This window comes from Macrotis lagotis, chromosome X, assembly GCF_037893015.1.
Source record: "Macrotis lagotis isolate mMagLag1 chromosome X, bilby.v1.9.chrom.fasta, whole genome shotgun sequence".
Classification (NCBI taxonomy): Eukaryota; Metazoa; Chordata; class Mammalia; order Peramelemorphia; family Peramelidae; genus Macrotis; species Macrotis lagotis.
The window spans coordinates 432,465,791-432,481,991 of NC_133666.1; the positions used below are offsets into that span (position 1 = coordinate 432,465,791).

Below are 16,201 nucleotides of genomic sequence, written 5' to 3' on the forward strand. Positions count from 1 at the left end.
TCTCTGTTGCCCACCCCCATTGGGGAGGGTAGACTTAAAACCAAGTCCTATGGGCAACTTGAGGGACTAGGGAAAGGAAAGCAGAAATATCTCTCTGGTGGGTAGGGCAAGGGGTGTAAGAGGAAAGAAGTCTGCTTGGACTAGTCACAGACTGAGGTAGTGGACTGCAACTGGACAAAAGTGGGGAGGAGGAGACATGGTGAAGGAGAGCTCCATTCTCTGTGAGGTGGGGTAAGGGTGGGAGATGGGGGGTGAGGATGGAAACAGCCTACAAGATAAGAAGTTAGGAATGCTGGGGTAGGGGTCTTGCCCTGAGCTGCCACCATTCCTGTCTCAGAGCTCCAACCTCAGAACAGTGGCCTCAAAACAGCCCATTTTGGAGAAAAGGAGTAGAGTGAAGCAAGAAGGACCTGAGACAGTAGTAAGCCCTAGGCAACCAGGCTGGTGGGCTCATAGGGACCTAAGAAGTGAGTTGCTCTAGAAAGAAGAGGAGGCTCCTGGAGAGAGCAGAACTAGTTCAAGGGGAAGGGATGTGTGTGAAGATGGGGACACCACAACTTACCAAAGGACCACCTCCTACTACCTGCTCCCTTCTCGGGAGGGCAAGGGTCTGGGACCCAGTAGTGTAAATACATGGGGATCTCTTCAGTTGCTCAGTTCCAGAGAGAGGGAGGCAGACAGTGCCTGAGGGGTCCCCATGGTGGCCTCCACTCACTCCTAGGCCACCACCATTGTCCTCAGCACAATCGCTTCTAGTAGGGTGGGGATGCCTCATTTGAGCTGAGTTGACATGGTCTGATTCTCAAATTTAAGCTCTTCAAAATGCATCATGGATCACAGGACAATGACTTCAGGCACCAATACCCTGGCAGTCATGCTGTATGCCAGCAGTGAGGTAGGACACAAACTTCAGAATGGAGCCTTTGTCTTGAATGGATCCTGAGACACCCTGGACAAACTTCACCTTGTCTCCCCTCACTGAAATATCTCTTCTGACTGCTATTACTCTTTTCTATAGCATCCAGGGAAGCAATGCCCTGGGAATTCATGAGCCAGATTCCACAGGAAAAAAAATACTCACCAGGGGCTTCCATGGTACTTGAAGGCATGACATATCATCACTGTGGAGACTCCAAGTGCCAGAACTTTGACAATATGGCCCACCATCTGAATCCCACCATCAGCAATGACAGGGACTCCAAAGTGACAGGCATATTATGCCACCTTGTATATGGCAGTGTCCTGAGGTTGACCACATCCCATCTCTTCCTGGTGACACAGATGGAGCCACAGTCCATGCCCACTCGAAGCCCATCCTGCATTGATCAGGCTCTTGGCCTGAGCAGATGTCACCCCATTCCCATCAATCAATCAGCTGCAGTTGGGGTACTGCTGTAGCAATCTGATACACCAAATTTCCTTGAGTATGACAGCAACCCCCTTCTAGGAAAGCAAGTGCATTTGGCATCTTCCTGGATGTCCACAGTGGCTCCACAGAACAACTACTTATGGTCATCTTTGGAGTCCAGGGAATAATCTCCTTCCTTCTTCTGATCAGTCAAGGCAATGATGGCTACCAATTTGTCAATGTCTTAACAATAGGTAGCTTTTCTTTTGTGTTGCACAGCAGATTCTCATTGGTCTCTGGTGCCACCACCAAGTTGTTCCTATTTATGATCACTTTACTTAGGTAGGCCTAGTGGGCTTTCTTGGATAGGAAGTCTATGTTATAGGAATTAATGATGCCCACCAACTTACTGCCTGTCTTGGTAATGGGAATCCTGCATCTTGTCCTGTAACGCATCATGCACTGTGTGCAAGGAGCTCTACAGCACTACATTTGTGATGAAATCCTGTTCAAATTTCTTGATCTTGGGCATCTCATTGGCCTGGAACTCAGGAGTTCAGTTTTGGTGGATGAAATCAGTGCTACCCATCAGAGTCACTGAAATGGCCATATGGACTTCTGTTACAGTGTCCATAGGGGATGAGATAAATGATGTCTTCAGCATGAATTTCTGAATTAGAGGTGAAGTCAAATCCACCTCACCAACTGTGAAGTCTATGAATCCTGGAAGGATAGGGAAATCATTGTCAAGGAAGCAATCCACAATAGTGAAGAGCGGCTGCGTAGTGAGCCCAGTGGGTAGGTAACCAGTGCCACCGTTGAACAGGTTGTCCATCATACTGGTCTCAGGTTCATAGCCAGCTTGCTGCCCATGGGCACTGTACCACTAGGCTATGGCTATCTCTTGGACTCAGTATTGCCCCCTACTTGGCTCCAGCACCCGCCACCCATTCTACCTCCCAGCCACTGTGACTCCAGCCCACCAGTGATGGCACATTGGTAACTACAGTCAAAGGGGCTACATGCAGCGGCTTAGCCTCTTCATTTCCCATCTTAGGAAGGTGGGGTGAAAGGAGGAGGAGGGGAAGAGTGAGGGGGAAGGAAAAGGAGCCCACCCTATTGTATTTTTGAGGAAATTATTTTTTTTTTGTATTTACCCAATTATGCTTTTAAAGGATTTGTTTTGTTCTGTTGCTTTTTATTGCAAAATGTTAATTTCCTCTTGCATATCTTTCCCTGGTAGTTTCATTTGATTTTTAAAATTCTTTTTGAATTCATTGAATAAGTCTTTTTGGGCTAAAAACCAATTTATAATCTTTTCCTGAGACTCACATGTAGTATCACTTCTTCCTTCCTTTTCTGAGATAGTGTTTTGTCCATCCTTACCTCCAAGGTAACTTTTAATAAAACCCTACTTTTCTCTGACCTTTCTTACTCATTTTAGAATTTGATACTGAGTACTATCCTAAGGCTCTTAAAGTTGGGAAGGAGCTCACAGGTAGACCTTTGGTAATTAGAATGCTAAAGGCTTATTGGGGTCATCAATGTTAGAAACTCCAGGGAGTTGCTCAGTAAATCAGCCAGTAAATACCACTAAAGGCTCTCTCTCTCTCTGGACCTTCAGCACTGGGGATGGCAGCAGTTCACTCCTAGGCAGTGGGGAAAAAGGGGAACACTTGGGACTGTCTCTGGGCTGTCTGCACATGAAAGTCAGACCCTCCTGACTGGGAACACCAGGGGCTCACCGCCTTTGTCCTACCATCTGACAGTACAACCGTCAGCTCATATGGGGTCCTGGGTACTCATGCTAAAGGTCTCCTAAACCCTTACCCTTACCCTCTAGCTCACCTCTCTGCTATGCAGCTGACCTGCGTAGTCCCAACTGCCATGAGCATTTGGAGATCTCTCCCACAGCCAATGACTACACTCTGCCCAGATGCTGGTTCACTGGGTTTCTGTTCTCTGCCCTGGTTCTCATGTTCCCAGTGACAGATCTTATTGGAAGATGTTCCATTCTGCTATTTTATGTATTTGTCACTCCAAAAATCAATTAAGAGGCTTGATTAATGTTATTTCTGAGTGAAACCCAGGAGAGCTTAACAAAGTTTCTGATTTCTCTTTGCCATTTTGGTCACAAGTCCTGAGAAAAATGCTTTTAAGGTAGCTGTGCCTTTTCTTCCTTTGGAACAGTGAAAAGCATTTGAAAATTAAAAGAATCATTATCAAACTGATTTTCTTATATTCACAAACAGACTATAGGAAGAGATAAATAAGGTCAACTTTTCTGCTTTGGGGAGTCAAATAATTTCTTTTCAACTCTATTCATGTCAAGCAGAAACTACTTTCTTTCCTTAAGTCCACTGAGCAGAACCAGCAAAATGAATTTCCAAGGACTTCAAAATAGCATATCTTTTCTTTTTTGATTTCCATTTACTTTCCAATACTTTATTCAAGCAGAGGTATACTGTAGTTATTTGTATAATCAAGGTCACTCTATTAATAAAAAAACACAATCTTTTATATATTACTTATCTAATTTTGTTCTATTTCAGTCATTAGTATTGGGTTTTTGAAAAAAGTTAAGAACATTTCCCTGTCTTTGCTCTAATATGATTATATTACTTAGTTATCCTTCTTCATCATCCATAGAATTTCCACAATATCCACCCACTTCCCATGCTAGTCTCTTATGGTTACAAGTGCACTGCCAACACAATTTCTTTGGAGACAAAATGTAACCAACCTATTCTGAAATCATTTCAATTGAAATTCATTCTAGTGACACTAAATTATCATAATAAAAACCAGAATTTTCAACTAGCTTCTATACAGTAAAAATTAGGAACTGATTGCATTGTGAAATTCCCTTTCATAGAAATTCTTGAGTTTTCCTTTCCTAAAAGAAATTGGTATATTTACCACTATGCTTTGCAAACAAAATAACTTACCACCTGAAGGCTTTAATTATAGTTGTGAAACAATTGAGCTTTAGTTTTAGAATGCATTAAATTAGCAGACTACAAACTAGTAAACTACATGAAATAAAGTAAACCAACAAAATTGATAAATAATATAATTTATTTAGATAAATTTGAAGAAACAGAGCCACTTCTTTGGAAAGCATCAATAACCAGGTTAAATATTATCTTTTATTCTTGAGTATATATTCATGGATCACTTTAACAAATAGTGCATTATAGAAATCTTTCATAGTTTATAACTTATATTTTCATGTTCAAACTTCTTTAGGATTTTTGGTGAGTAAGAATAAGAAAGGTTGGGCAAAATATATTGTGAATATTTTTGAAAGAAAACATATTTGTAATTCTTTTAAAATGTCTCATATATCTGTGTATTTATTCAAGTATCCTTGTCTGTGTCTGACTTTAGAAGATAATCATGATTTCAGGATACCTACATAGCAACAAAATCTTTCTAGTATAAATTAGCATTTCTTGGCTCATTTTCTTACATGTTTTCCAGTTCCAATTCATTAATTGTGCTTTGCTAGAGGGGGGAAAATGAGTCACTCATTAATCATGGAACAAAAGAGGTTCACTTTTTTTTTCAAACAGCAAGGAAGCAACCCAACTTCTACCTTCTTGTCTCCATCTGGAAATGCTTTTTCATCACTAAGCATCATAGTATAGAGAATTCCATGGTCTGAGGAAAACATCAAGTGTGAAAGTCCCTGAATACACACTGCTGGGACTTTTAATGTCCCTAGGCCTGGAAGCTGCAGCAAAGAAGCTCAGGTCTATCAGGTTGCATAAGAGAAAGAAGTCAAAGTAATCAGGAAAATAGGAGAACCCAAAATCATCGAGTCAAGCTAATACTGGTCCCCTCACAAATAGATTTATGTGTCAGAGTCCATGTGTGTCCAAATGAACTGGAGTCATCTTTCCTTGATTGAAGAGAGTTTGAACACTAAAAGAAACAATATTTCTTGCATGATTGTTATTACTTGTGGTCATAAATTCAGCCTTGGAGAGTCTTTGGAGAAGAGATTTGAAGGACTTTCCTCCTTTTTTAGTTTACCATTTATATAAAGATCAAAACTATCTGCAAATGATGAATTAATCATACATAAAGATTTCTGTGAATGAGAAGGCACGTGGCCTGATAAATACTGATGGCTCTACCATTTCAATAAGATTTATTAACATGTTAATTGTTTTATCTCAAAATATTCTGTTAATATTTTAGATGCTAAGTGGAACAGTGAATAGAACAAACATTTTGACATCAATGAGACCTAAGTTCAAACTCAATATCACGAAACTAGTGGCTGTGAAATATTTAGTTTATCATCTACTCTAACTCTGCCTCAGTTTCCTCATCTGTACAATTGGATTAAATAATTGTATTTACTCTATAGGGTTATTGTGAGGGTGTAATTGGAACGTTCTTTGGAAATCTTAAAGGACTATATAGTTAGTTTTAGTAGTAGTATGGCAGAACACAACAATTTTTATAACCCTATTCAACAAAACAATAAAACAGTGTATCAAATGATTGCAGTATGTTCATAAAGCAATACCACCATAAAATGCACACAGTATCTCCTTCTGTTAATTTGTATTTTCCCATTAAGCATGTTCAATATTTCATAAAGACATCATGCTATTGAATAAAATTGGTGGACATAATTAGGTGTTGTAGTATTCTAATGGAAACATGAATTTCAATCAGCAAGGTGGTTTGGACAGGAAAGTATAGAAATTCATGTATTTACTTTTTCCAGTCACAAATTAATTTCTTTTGATTGTTATGCACAGTATTAAGCACAGGAAGTAGTGAAAATGACAGTCTCTTCCTACAAGGAGCTTAATTTTATCAGAGCAAGGAATAGCAGAGCATTAGCAAATGTGCACTGACTTTAAAAGAAAATGTTATGTGTTCAAATCCTTCCCTTGTTGCTTATTATCTAGTCTTGGATATGTCACTTAACTGACTTCGTCCTTAATATCTTTGTGCCTAGAACATGCAGGCTCAAATACATGATCTCTGGATCTAGAATATGATGCAAATCTATAAAGTTAATGTGGGGAAATTTGCAAAGGTTGGAGTATGCTAGATAGGAGGAATTAGGGCAAGTCTCATAAAAAATATGATGTGTCACCAGAGTTTGAATTTTCAGATATGAGGAGAGCACATATACCTTGTGTTGTTTGGTATTTGTGTTTCTGTATGTATATATAAACATACATACATATATATATATATATACATGTTTGTGTTTAATGTGTAAATGTTTGTATATACATATGTATGCATTTATGTGTGTGTATACAAGTATATCCATATGTGTGTTTACATGTGTTCATGTGTTTACTGATAGCTAACATATATAAGGCAATTGCTATGTGCCAGACAGTAAGCTAAACATTTTTTTAATTGCTATCTCATTTGACCAACAACCCTGCAATAGGTGTTAGTAATCCACATTTACAGATGAGGAAACTGAGGGAAACAGAGCTTAGGTGACTTGCCCAGGGACAGACAATCTATGAGGTTCCTAGGCCAAATGTGAATATTGATCTTCCTTGACTTCCTGTGCTAGCTAAGCATCTACCCTCAAAGAATGCAATTTCTTTAATGGTATGAATGATTTCACTGTTATGTTTGTTTTCCTAGAGTTGCTGTAATTACTAGCATATTGCAGGAGCCTAATAAACACATATTTTTTTTTAATGATTCCAGGCCTGAAGTTAACCTTTGCAATGATAGTATTTAGAGTGCCAGACTTTGAGTCAGGAAGACTTGATGTGTTTACATCTAGCTTTAAATCTAGTAGTTATGTTACCCTGGGTAAATCATTTAACTTTATTTTCCTCATTTTTTAATCTATAAAATGAACTAGAGAAAGAAATGGCAAATCAAAAACTACAGCATCTTTGCCAAGAAAAACCCAAATAGGGTCATTAAAAAAGGAGTTGCTGGGGAAAAATGAAAGAACAATAGTTTTGCTAGTGAGAACAAGCAAATGACTTGGAGGAGATTGTAATAAGTTTAGAAATTATATATTGTGGCAGATCAATTTTGCTAGAGCTGGTAATTTCTCATAATTGATTTGAGTTTTTGCAATGTTTCTTGACTACTTGGATTACCTAATATGTATTGTGACTCACTAGATGAATACAGACTTGTAGGGCAGCTAGGTAGTACAGTGGATAAAGCACCAGCCCTAGAGTCAGGAGGACCCAAGTTCAAATCCAGCATCAGACACTTAATAATTACTTAACCATGAACTTGGGCAAGTCATTTAATGCCATTGCCTTGCAAAAAATACTGCGAAAAAAAAAAAGAATTCAAACTTGAGACCATAGTCCTCTTCTCATGCTAAAGGGAAAAAAAAGGCAAAAACAGAACAGGGAAATCAGTATCTAGGTCACTAAATAATTAAATGAATTATTAGAGGCATTCTCTTACAAAATATGAAAAAGTCTACCTTTACAACTAAAAAAGACCTGGCAAGTTGTGTATGATATTTTAAGAGCAATGTATTTTGCTTACTATTAAATTTAACTGTTTTGTTAACACATTTTTACTACAGATTTTATTTTTCTCATGCATACTTTATGTTCAAATTTACTTTTTAATGAAGACATAACAAGCAAGTTTTTTTAAACTGTGCTGAAAAATTGCTTATGGAAATATTCCAAATCTTCAATGATGGAGATATTACTGTTCAAAACTTCTGTGGGTTACTGTGTTCTCAAATAGGCCTATTAACAAGTTATAAATTATATCCAGCATTAGAGTAGAAATTATTTGGTTTGCCTTTATGCTTCCAACTTGTTATTTGAAATACTTGCAACTGTAGGACTAATTTCTTAAGCTTATTTTGAAAGTGTTGCTTAAAATCATACCCCAGGGTTAATCAAAACACACTCTGTGGAAAGGTAATCTGAAATCAGAGAGCTGTGCAACATTTAAAAGTAAAAGAAGCTTTTGTCACTGCTTGTTTGAGCTTTGATTGCAAAATACCTCCCTCCTCAAAATATAAAGAATAAAAGCATTCTTCTTGGTCATTCAAGTCAGAAATTGAACCTTTATGGAAAAATAGGATACAGAAGCTAAATTTGTTGCATTTTGTCTCAAATTCAACAAGTCAAGAACATTTCTTTCTTACTATAGCCTAGTAGTGAATTAACAGTTATGTTTAAGGAATAATAAGATTCAAAAACCCTACCATCTATTAACATACAATATAAATGTATTTTTAAAGCAAGTTAAAGAACATTTGTAAAGCAACATTCAAGAGGGAGAAAATTAATATACTATAAACATAACAATTTTTCTTGGGGTGATAGCCGATATATCCAAGTGGATGTCCTGTAGGCAGCTGAAAACAGAAATTTTGAGTACAAATGAGAAATCAGATCTGGAAACTAGTTTTAAGCATCATAAATTACCCAAAAGTGTACAAAAACACAGAGCAAGCTGTGTTGCTTGTGCTGGGCTAATAGCAAGGTGTTGAAGGCACCAAAATTAAAATTTTCTTAAAATGAAATCTAAAAAATCATACTTTTTAGAAATAGTTGCTATTGCTGGTAGTTCTGTTCAGACCACAATCATTTTTGTTTGTTTTTGTTCTCCTTCATGATAGCCTATATATTTCTGAATTCTTCCCCTTTGATTATGATTTTTCAAGGGGCTGTATCTGAAAACTCAGGGAGCCAACTACCAAACTGGGCAATTCACAGTTCTCCAGCATCAGTTTCTGATCCAAAGTGACATTTTGGAACAATCAATTACTGCAAGAATACTGATATCTTCCTTATGTTAAGTGTATCATCAAGCAACCATTCAATCCCCAATTTGTCCTCTTCTGGTTCTTTCTATTTGTAAGTTTTCTATCTGGGTTTTCTTAGCATACAGAACACTGCTTTACTTCTTTTTTGTTCATATGATTATTTTATTTTTGTTTTTGGTGTCACTGTGAAGGATTGGGAAAGTGACTTCTGTTGTAAGCCCTCAGATTTTTTTGTACAGTTCTACTGCCAATGTTTGGTAGAAAGTGAGGTGAGGGAGAGGTGCTGAATGAACCCCTTAAGGGTAAGCAAGTAGACATCTCTATGATTTTAGTTTGAGACATGCATCCCAAAATATACATTTCTGGTCAAAAACAAAACAAAACAAAACTCAAATTGGATTTAACAAGTTTTAAAAATCTCCCACCACTTTGTCAAAGATCAATTGGGGGAGACTTTAGATTAAAACTAAGATTTGAAGATTCTGTAAAAAGGAGCCAAATTCTTGTTGAAGGTCAAGTTCCCCCAGAAATAAAACTGATAATTCCTTATAAATCTAGTTGACAGAATGACTTTCATGAAGATTTAACAGACGAGTCCCCAGTCTACCCTCCTAAGAAGTGGTCATTATTATTACAAGCAGTTGACAGTTGGACCTGGATTGACATTAGTGTTTTGTGGTAATGGTCTTCCCCTATTGCACAAGTTTTAAGCATGGAAAGATTCATTCCTATGGCCAAATCAAGTAAATAACCCCCTCCCCCAAAAAACAATATTTGATGAAATAGGAAAATTTGAAATGAAAAGGAAAAGAGCAAGTATTTACATAGCTTCAATGATAAACCAGGCACTGCATTAATCACATTTTTGCAAATACCTAATTCTTCTTGAGAAATAATAGAAACAGAAGACTTTCTATCACCCTCCCTGAGTTTATTCACTTTGAGGCTTTCAACAATCAGCTACAAAATAAGTTACTCAATTACATCTCCACTGTTACCACCTCTATTCTTTTCTTTAACAGAAAATCAATTTGGACCAGGTTGTATAGAGACCATTTCAAACAGTACTTGCCATTATCTAAACATATCAGTATGTGGTATTTTTTCTTTCTTCCTTTTTAAATTTTTTCTTTTTTATTTATGGAAGAAAATAAGCATTTACATAATATACTAATATTAAAAGATGATTGCATATGAAACAGCAACTCTACTATACAGAACTTACTGTTCCTTTCAAATATATAATGAAATAATTGTGAAAATTTATTTTTTCTCTCTCTCCCTAACCTTAGAGAAGCTATATACATATATATATATTTATATATATATATATATATATATATATTTATATGTAAACTTGTTCTATACATACTTCTCTTTATCTGTCCTTTCTGCATGTGGATCACATCTTCCTTCATATGTCCTTTATAGTTAACTTGGGCATTTGTGATAGTCTTCTTCTTTGTTCATAAAACACTATTTCTATTATTATATGTTCTCTTGGTTCTACTCATATTACTTTTCATTATCTCATGCAAATCTTTCTTTGTTTTTTGCTAAAATTATTTAACTAATTGTTTCTTTTTTTTTTAGGTTTTTTTTTGCAAGGCAAAGGGTGTTAAGTGGCTTGCCCAAGGCCACACAGCTAGGTAATTATTAAATGTCTGAGCCCGGATTTGAACCCAGGTACTCCTGACTGCAGGGCTGGTGCTTTATTCACTGTGCCGCCTAGCCGCCCCAATTTTAATTAATTGTTTCTTAAAGTAAAGGAGTATTCTTTCAAAAATCATATACCACAACTTGTTCATGTCTTCACTGATTGAGATTCCTTCAATTTCCAGTTATTTGCACCTCAGAGAGTTGAGAAAAATCTTTTTGGAACATATAGATTTTTCCCTTTTTCTATGTCTTCAGGAATAAAACAAGTAGAAGCATTGCCAGGTCAAAGGAAATAAGAAATGTAATCTTTTAGTTTGAATTGCAGATCGCTCTCCAAAATGATTGGATCAATTCACAATTTCACCAATAAAGAATTAATGTATCAATTTTACATATTCCCTAGAATATTTGTCACTTTTCCCTTCTTTCATTTTAGTCCATCTGATAAGTATAAAATTATATCACCACATTGTTTTAACTTGCTTTTTTCTCTAAAAAGTCATGCTTTAGAGAATTTTTATATGATTATAAATTGTTTTGATTTCAAGATTGGAAGTTCAAATCCTTTGTACCTCTACAACTGAGGAATGACTCATATTCTTATCCATTTGATTAAGGTCTTAATCTATTTTAAATATGAGACTTTTACCTGAGGAACTGTCTAAATAAAATACGACCTTCCCAACAGTCAGTTTTCCTTCAAATCTTGGCCATTTTTATTTTATTTATGCAATTTTTTTAATTTAATGAAAGCAAAATTATGCTTTTATATGTAACTTTTCTATTTATTTCTTGTTCTCATAAATTGTGTATTTTTAATAAGTCTGAGCAATATCATATTCCATACTCTTTTAATTTTCTTGTAGAGATTATTTTTTGGCTGTCATATATTCTTTTTGATGTTCTTTTAGTAAATGGTGTAAGATATTAATCTATGGTCAGTTACTATCCTCTCAACAATTTGATAAAATAATGAATACTCCATCCCCAAATGTTCTTTATATATCTCAAATGAAATTATTTATTTGATTATGTAAATTTTGCCTATTCTAGTTTATTGTTCTACCCCTCTATTTCTTAGCCAAATAGTTTTGATAATTACTGTTTTATAACATAGTTTGAGACCTGGTACTGTTAAACTTTTAACTGTTAAACTATAAATTGTTTGAGACCTGGTACTGTTAAACTGTTAAACTATTAACCTTCCTTTATACTTTTTTCCCCATTATTTCTACTGATAAAATTGATCTTTTTGTGTTTCCAAATGAATTTTGTTATTTAATTCACATTTAAAGTTAGAAGTATTATAAGTAAATTAAGCCCCATCTTTTTTAATTCTTTTTTTATTTAATTTTTCTAATTACATGTAATGGTAGATTTTCAACATTCAACCATTTGAATATTTATAAATAACTCATATTTCTACCATCCTCATGTTCCTCATTCCTCCCCATGATGGCAAACAGTCTGATAAAAGTTGTAAATGTACTTTGGTGTTAATTTTTTTATGTATTAGTTATTTTGTAAAAGAGGAATTGCAGTTAAGGGAAAAAAGAAAAAAAAAATCATGAGCTATGAAGGAAAAATATGAGAAGTGTAAAAAAAGTGACCATAGTACATATTCAGATTCCATGGCATTATTTTTTCCTTGGATGTGGATGTTTTTGTACATAACAGGTGACCCAAGATTCACTTTGATCTCTAAATTGTTGATTGTAGCTGCACCACCCAATCTGATCAACTCACAATATTGTTAATGTGTACAGTGATCTCCTGTTTTGTTCCTTTCATTCAGCATCACTTCATGTAATTCTTTCCTTGCTTCTCCAGAGTCAGACGACTCATGGTTTCTTATAGAACAATAGTGCTCCATAACATTTATATACCTCGACTTGTTCAACCATTCCCCAATTGATAGGCAGGCTTTCATTTTACAATTCTTTGTCTCTACAAAAAGAGCTGCTATAAATATTTTGGTATACATGAGACTTTTCCCATTTTTTAATGATTTCTTTGGGATTCAGGCATAGCATTGGTATTGCCAGGTCAAAGGGAATGGTCAGTTCTATTGTACTTTAGGCCTAGTTACAAATTGCTCCCAAAAAGGCAGTATCAGTTTACAACTCCACCTACTGTGTGTGCATCAATGTCCCAATTTTTCCACATTCTCTCCATCATTGTTCAGTTCCCTTTGTGTCATCTTAGCCAATCTGATAGATGTGAGTTATTACTAATAGATGTGAGATAATAATTATTTGTACTGTTTTTATATGACTATAGTCATTAATTCTTCATCTGAAAATTTCCCGTTCATGTCCTTTGACGATCTAACTGGAGAAGGATTTGTTATCTTTTAAATTTGATTCAGTTCTCTATACATTTTAGAAATGATACTTTTATCAGAAACACTGTGAATTTTTTTACCCATTATGCTTCTAATCTTGGCAACATTTGTGCTATTAGGGCAAAAATGTTTTTTTTTTCTTTAATAGAGACAAATTCATTCATTTTGCAATTAATTATGCTCTCTATTTCTTGTTTGGTCATAAATTTGTCTCCTTTCCATAGACCCCAAAGATAGAGCATTCTTGATCTCTTAAGTGGCCTATGATATTGTCCTTTATATCTAAATCCTGTCCCCATTTTGACCTTATTTTGGTAGAAGGCATGAGAAATAGGTGGATCTAGCTTTTGCCATACTATTTTTCCAATTTTCTAAGCAGTTTTTTGGTTTATATAGAGTTCTAATTCCAGAAGCTAATGTCTTTGAGCTTGTATAACAATAGATTATTATGGACATTTATTACTATTTTTGTGCCTATTCTAATTCACTAGTCCATTGCTCTATTTCTTAACCAGTACTGGGCAGTTTTGATGACTACAATCTGCAATATAATTTTATATCTAGTATAGCTAGACCACCTTCCTTTATATATTATTCCTGGATATTCTTGACGTTTTGTTGCTCCAGATGAATTTATTTGACAATGTTTTCTAGCTCTGCAAAATAATCTTTGGGTAATTGATTTGGTGTGTCAATGAATATGTATTTTAATTTGTATAGAATTCTCATTTTATAATTATTTGTTATATTATTCTCATATAAGCTTAGCTTAACCATAAGCAATTGATATTTTCCTGTTTGTTTAGATCTGACTTTACTTTGTGTGAAAAAATATTTTGCAATTGTATTCATATTGTTTCTTAATTTCTCCTGGGAAATAGATTTCTTGGTATTTTATTTTGTCTACAGTTACTTTAAATAGAATTTCTCTTTATATCTCTTGTACTTGGGCTTTGTTGTTCATACATAGAAATATTGATGATTTATGTGGGTTTGTTTTGTATCATACTATTTTACACAAGCTGTTAATTGTTTCAAGTTGCTTTTTTTGGTTAATTTTCTAGGGTTCTCTAAGAATACCATCATATCAAGTATGAAAGTTTTGGTTTCCTTATTGCCAATTTGAATTCCTTCAATTTCTTCATTCTCTCTTATTGTTAAAGCTAACATTTCTAATATTATGTTGAATAGTAATGGTGATAATTGGCATCCATGTTTCTGCTCTGTTCTTATTGGAAATGCTCCTAATTTATCCCCATTACATAAAATATTTGTTGATCATTTTAAGATAGATACTGCTTCTTATTTTTTAAAATTTATTTGTTTATTTTCATGCATATGTGCATGCATAGTTTCAAGTTACAAAATTTCCCTCTACACTCCATTCCCACCTCCCTCCCCTCAGCAAGGAGCAGGTTATCATTTTACATACATATTTTGTTTAACATGTTTACAGATTGGTAATTTTTGGCATGAGGAATTAGGATTAAGGGAAGGATAATTTTTATGAAGTGTTCATTAGATTCCGAAGGTGTTTTTTTTTTTTTTGAGTGTGTATTTTCTTTTGTTTTTTTTTCTTCATCTGACTAGGGATAACCTTGTCTATAACCATTCAAATATAGTTGTCTAGCTCTCTGGACTGCTTAAAGGAGCTGTGTCCATCCAGGTTATTCATCCCATAATGTTGTTGTTGATGTGTACAGTGTTCTCTTAGTTCTACTCCCTTCATTTAGCATCAGATTCCATAAGTCATTCCAGACTTCTCTAGAGTCTGACCCTTTATGGTTTCTTATAGAACAATAGTATCCCATAGTCCCCTCAGTTTCCAATTCTTTGCCATTACAAAAAGAGTTTCTATGGATATGTTGGAAAAGATAGGACTTTTCCCATTATTTATTTCTTCTGGATATAGATCTAGAATAAGAATTTCTGGGTCAAAGGGTATAAACAGTTTTATTACTCTTTGGGCATAGTTACATATTGCTCTCCAAAATGGTTAGATATATTCACAACTTGATACTGTTCACTATTTAAGGAAAACTCCATTTATTCTAGTGTTTTTAATAGGAATAGGTGTCATATTTTGTCAAAGGCTTTTTCAGTATCAATTGAGATTTTCATATGATTTCTGTTGGTTTTGTTATTGATATGTTCATTTACATTGAATGTTTTCCTAATATTGGAACATTTATACAAGGCATAAATCCCATGTAATCATGGTATCTTTTCCTACTAATAACTTGTAATTTTTGGCTAAAATTTTATTTATGACTTTTGAATCAAAGACAATTAGGGAGTTTAGTCTATAATTTTCTTTGTTTTTGCTCTTCCTAGTTTAGGTATGCATTTGATTGTAAGGTTTTAAGGCTTAATACATAGTCATTTATGGCATAGGTACCATGTATTGCAGAGCAAAAGGCATAATCTTTTCTATTCCTATTCAATTTTCTCCAAATTCATTCATTTTGCAATTAATTATGCTCTCTATTTCTTGTTTGGTCATAAATTTGTCCCCTTTCCATAGACCCCAAAGATAGAGCATTCTTGACATCTTAATTGGTCTATGATATTGAACTTTATATCTAAATCCTGTCCCCATTTTGACCTTATTTTGGTAGAAGGCATGAGAAATAGGTGGATCTAGCTTTTGCCATACTATTTTTCCAAAATGATTTTGCATAGTAGTGGTGATGATGTTTCACCCCTGATCTTATTGGGAATGCTTCTAGCCTCTCCCCATTGCATATAATTCTTATTGATGGTTTAAGATAGATACTGCTTATTATTATAAGGAACATTCCATTCAATCCTAAACACTCTATAGTTTTTAGTGGGAATGGGTGCTATATTTTGTTGAAATCTTTTTCATTATCTATTGAAATAATCAAATAATTAGATTTGTTGTTGATATAATTATTTATACTAATAGTTTTCCTAATATTGTACCAATCCCATATTCCTGGGACAAATCCTACTTGGTCTAATGTATTATCTTATTTATAACTTGTTGTAATTGTTTTGCTAAGATTTTATTTAAGATTTTTGCATCTATTTTCATCAGAAAGAGACAGGTCTATAATTTTCTTTCTCT

The 16,201-nt window shown here is 34.7% G+C and overlaps 1 pseudogene; it reads right to left on the minus strand.

The window, feature by feature from the left end:
* Positions 1–850: 850 nt before the first annotated feature.
* Positions 851–2,186, minus strand: LOC141501095 (inosine-5'-monophosphate dehydrogenase 1-like; annotated as a pseudogene).
* Positions 2,187–16,201: the final 14,015 nt, after the last annotated feature.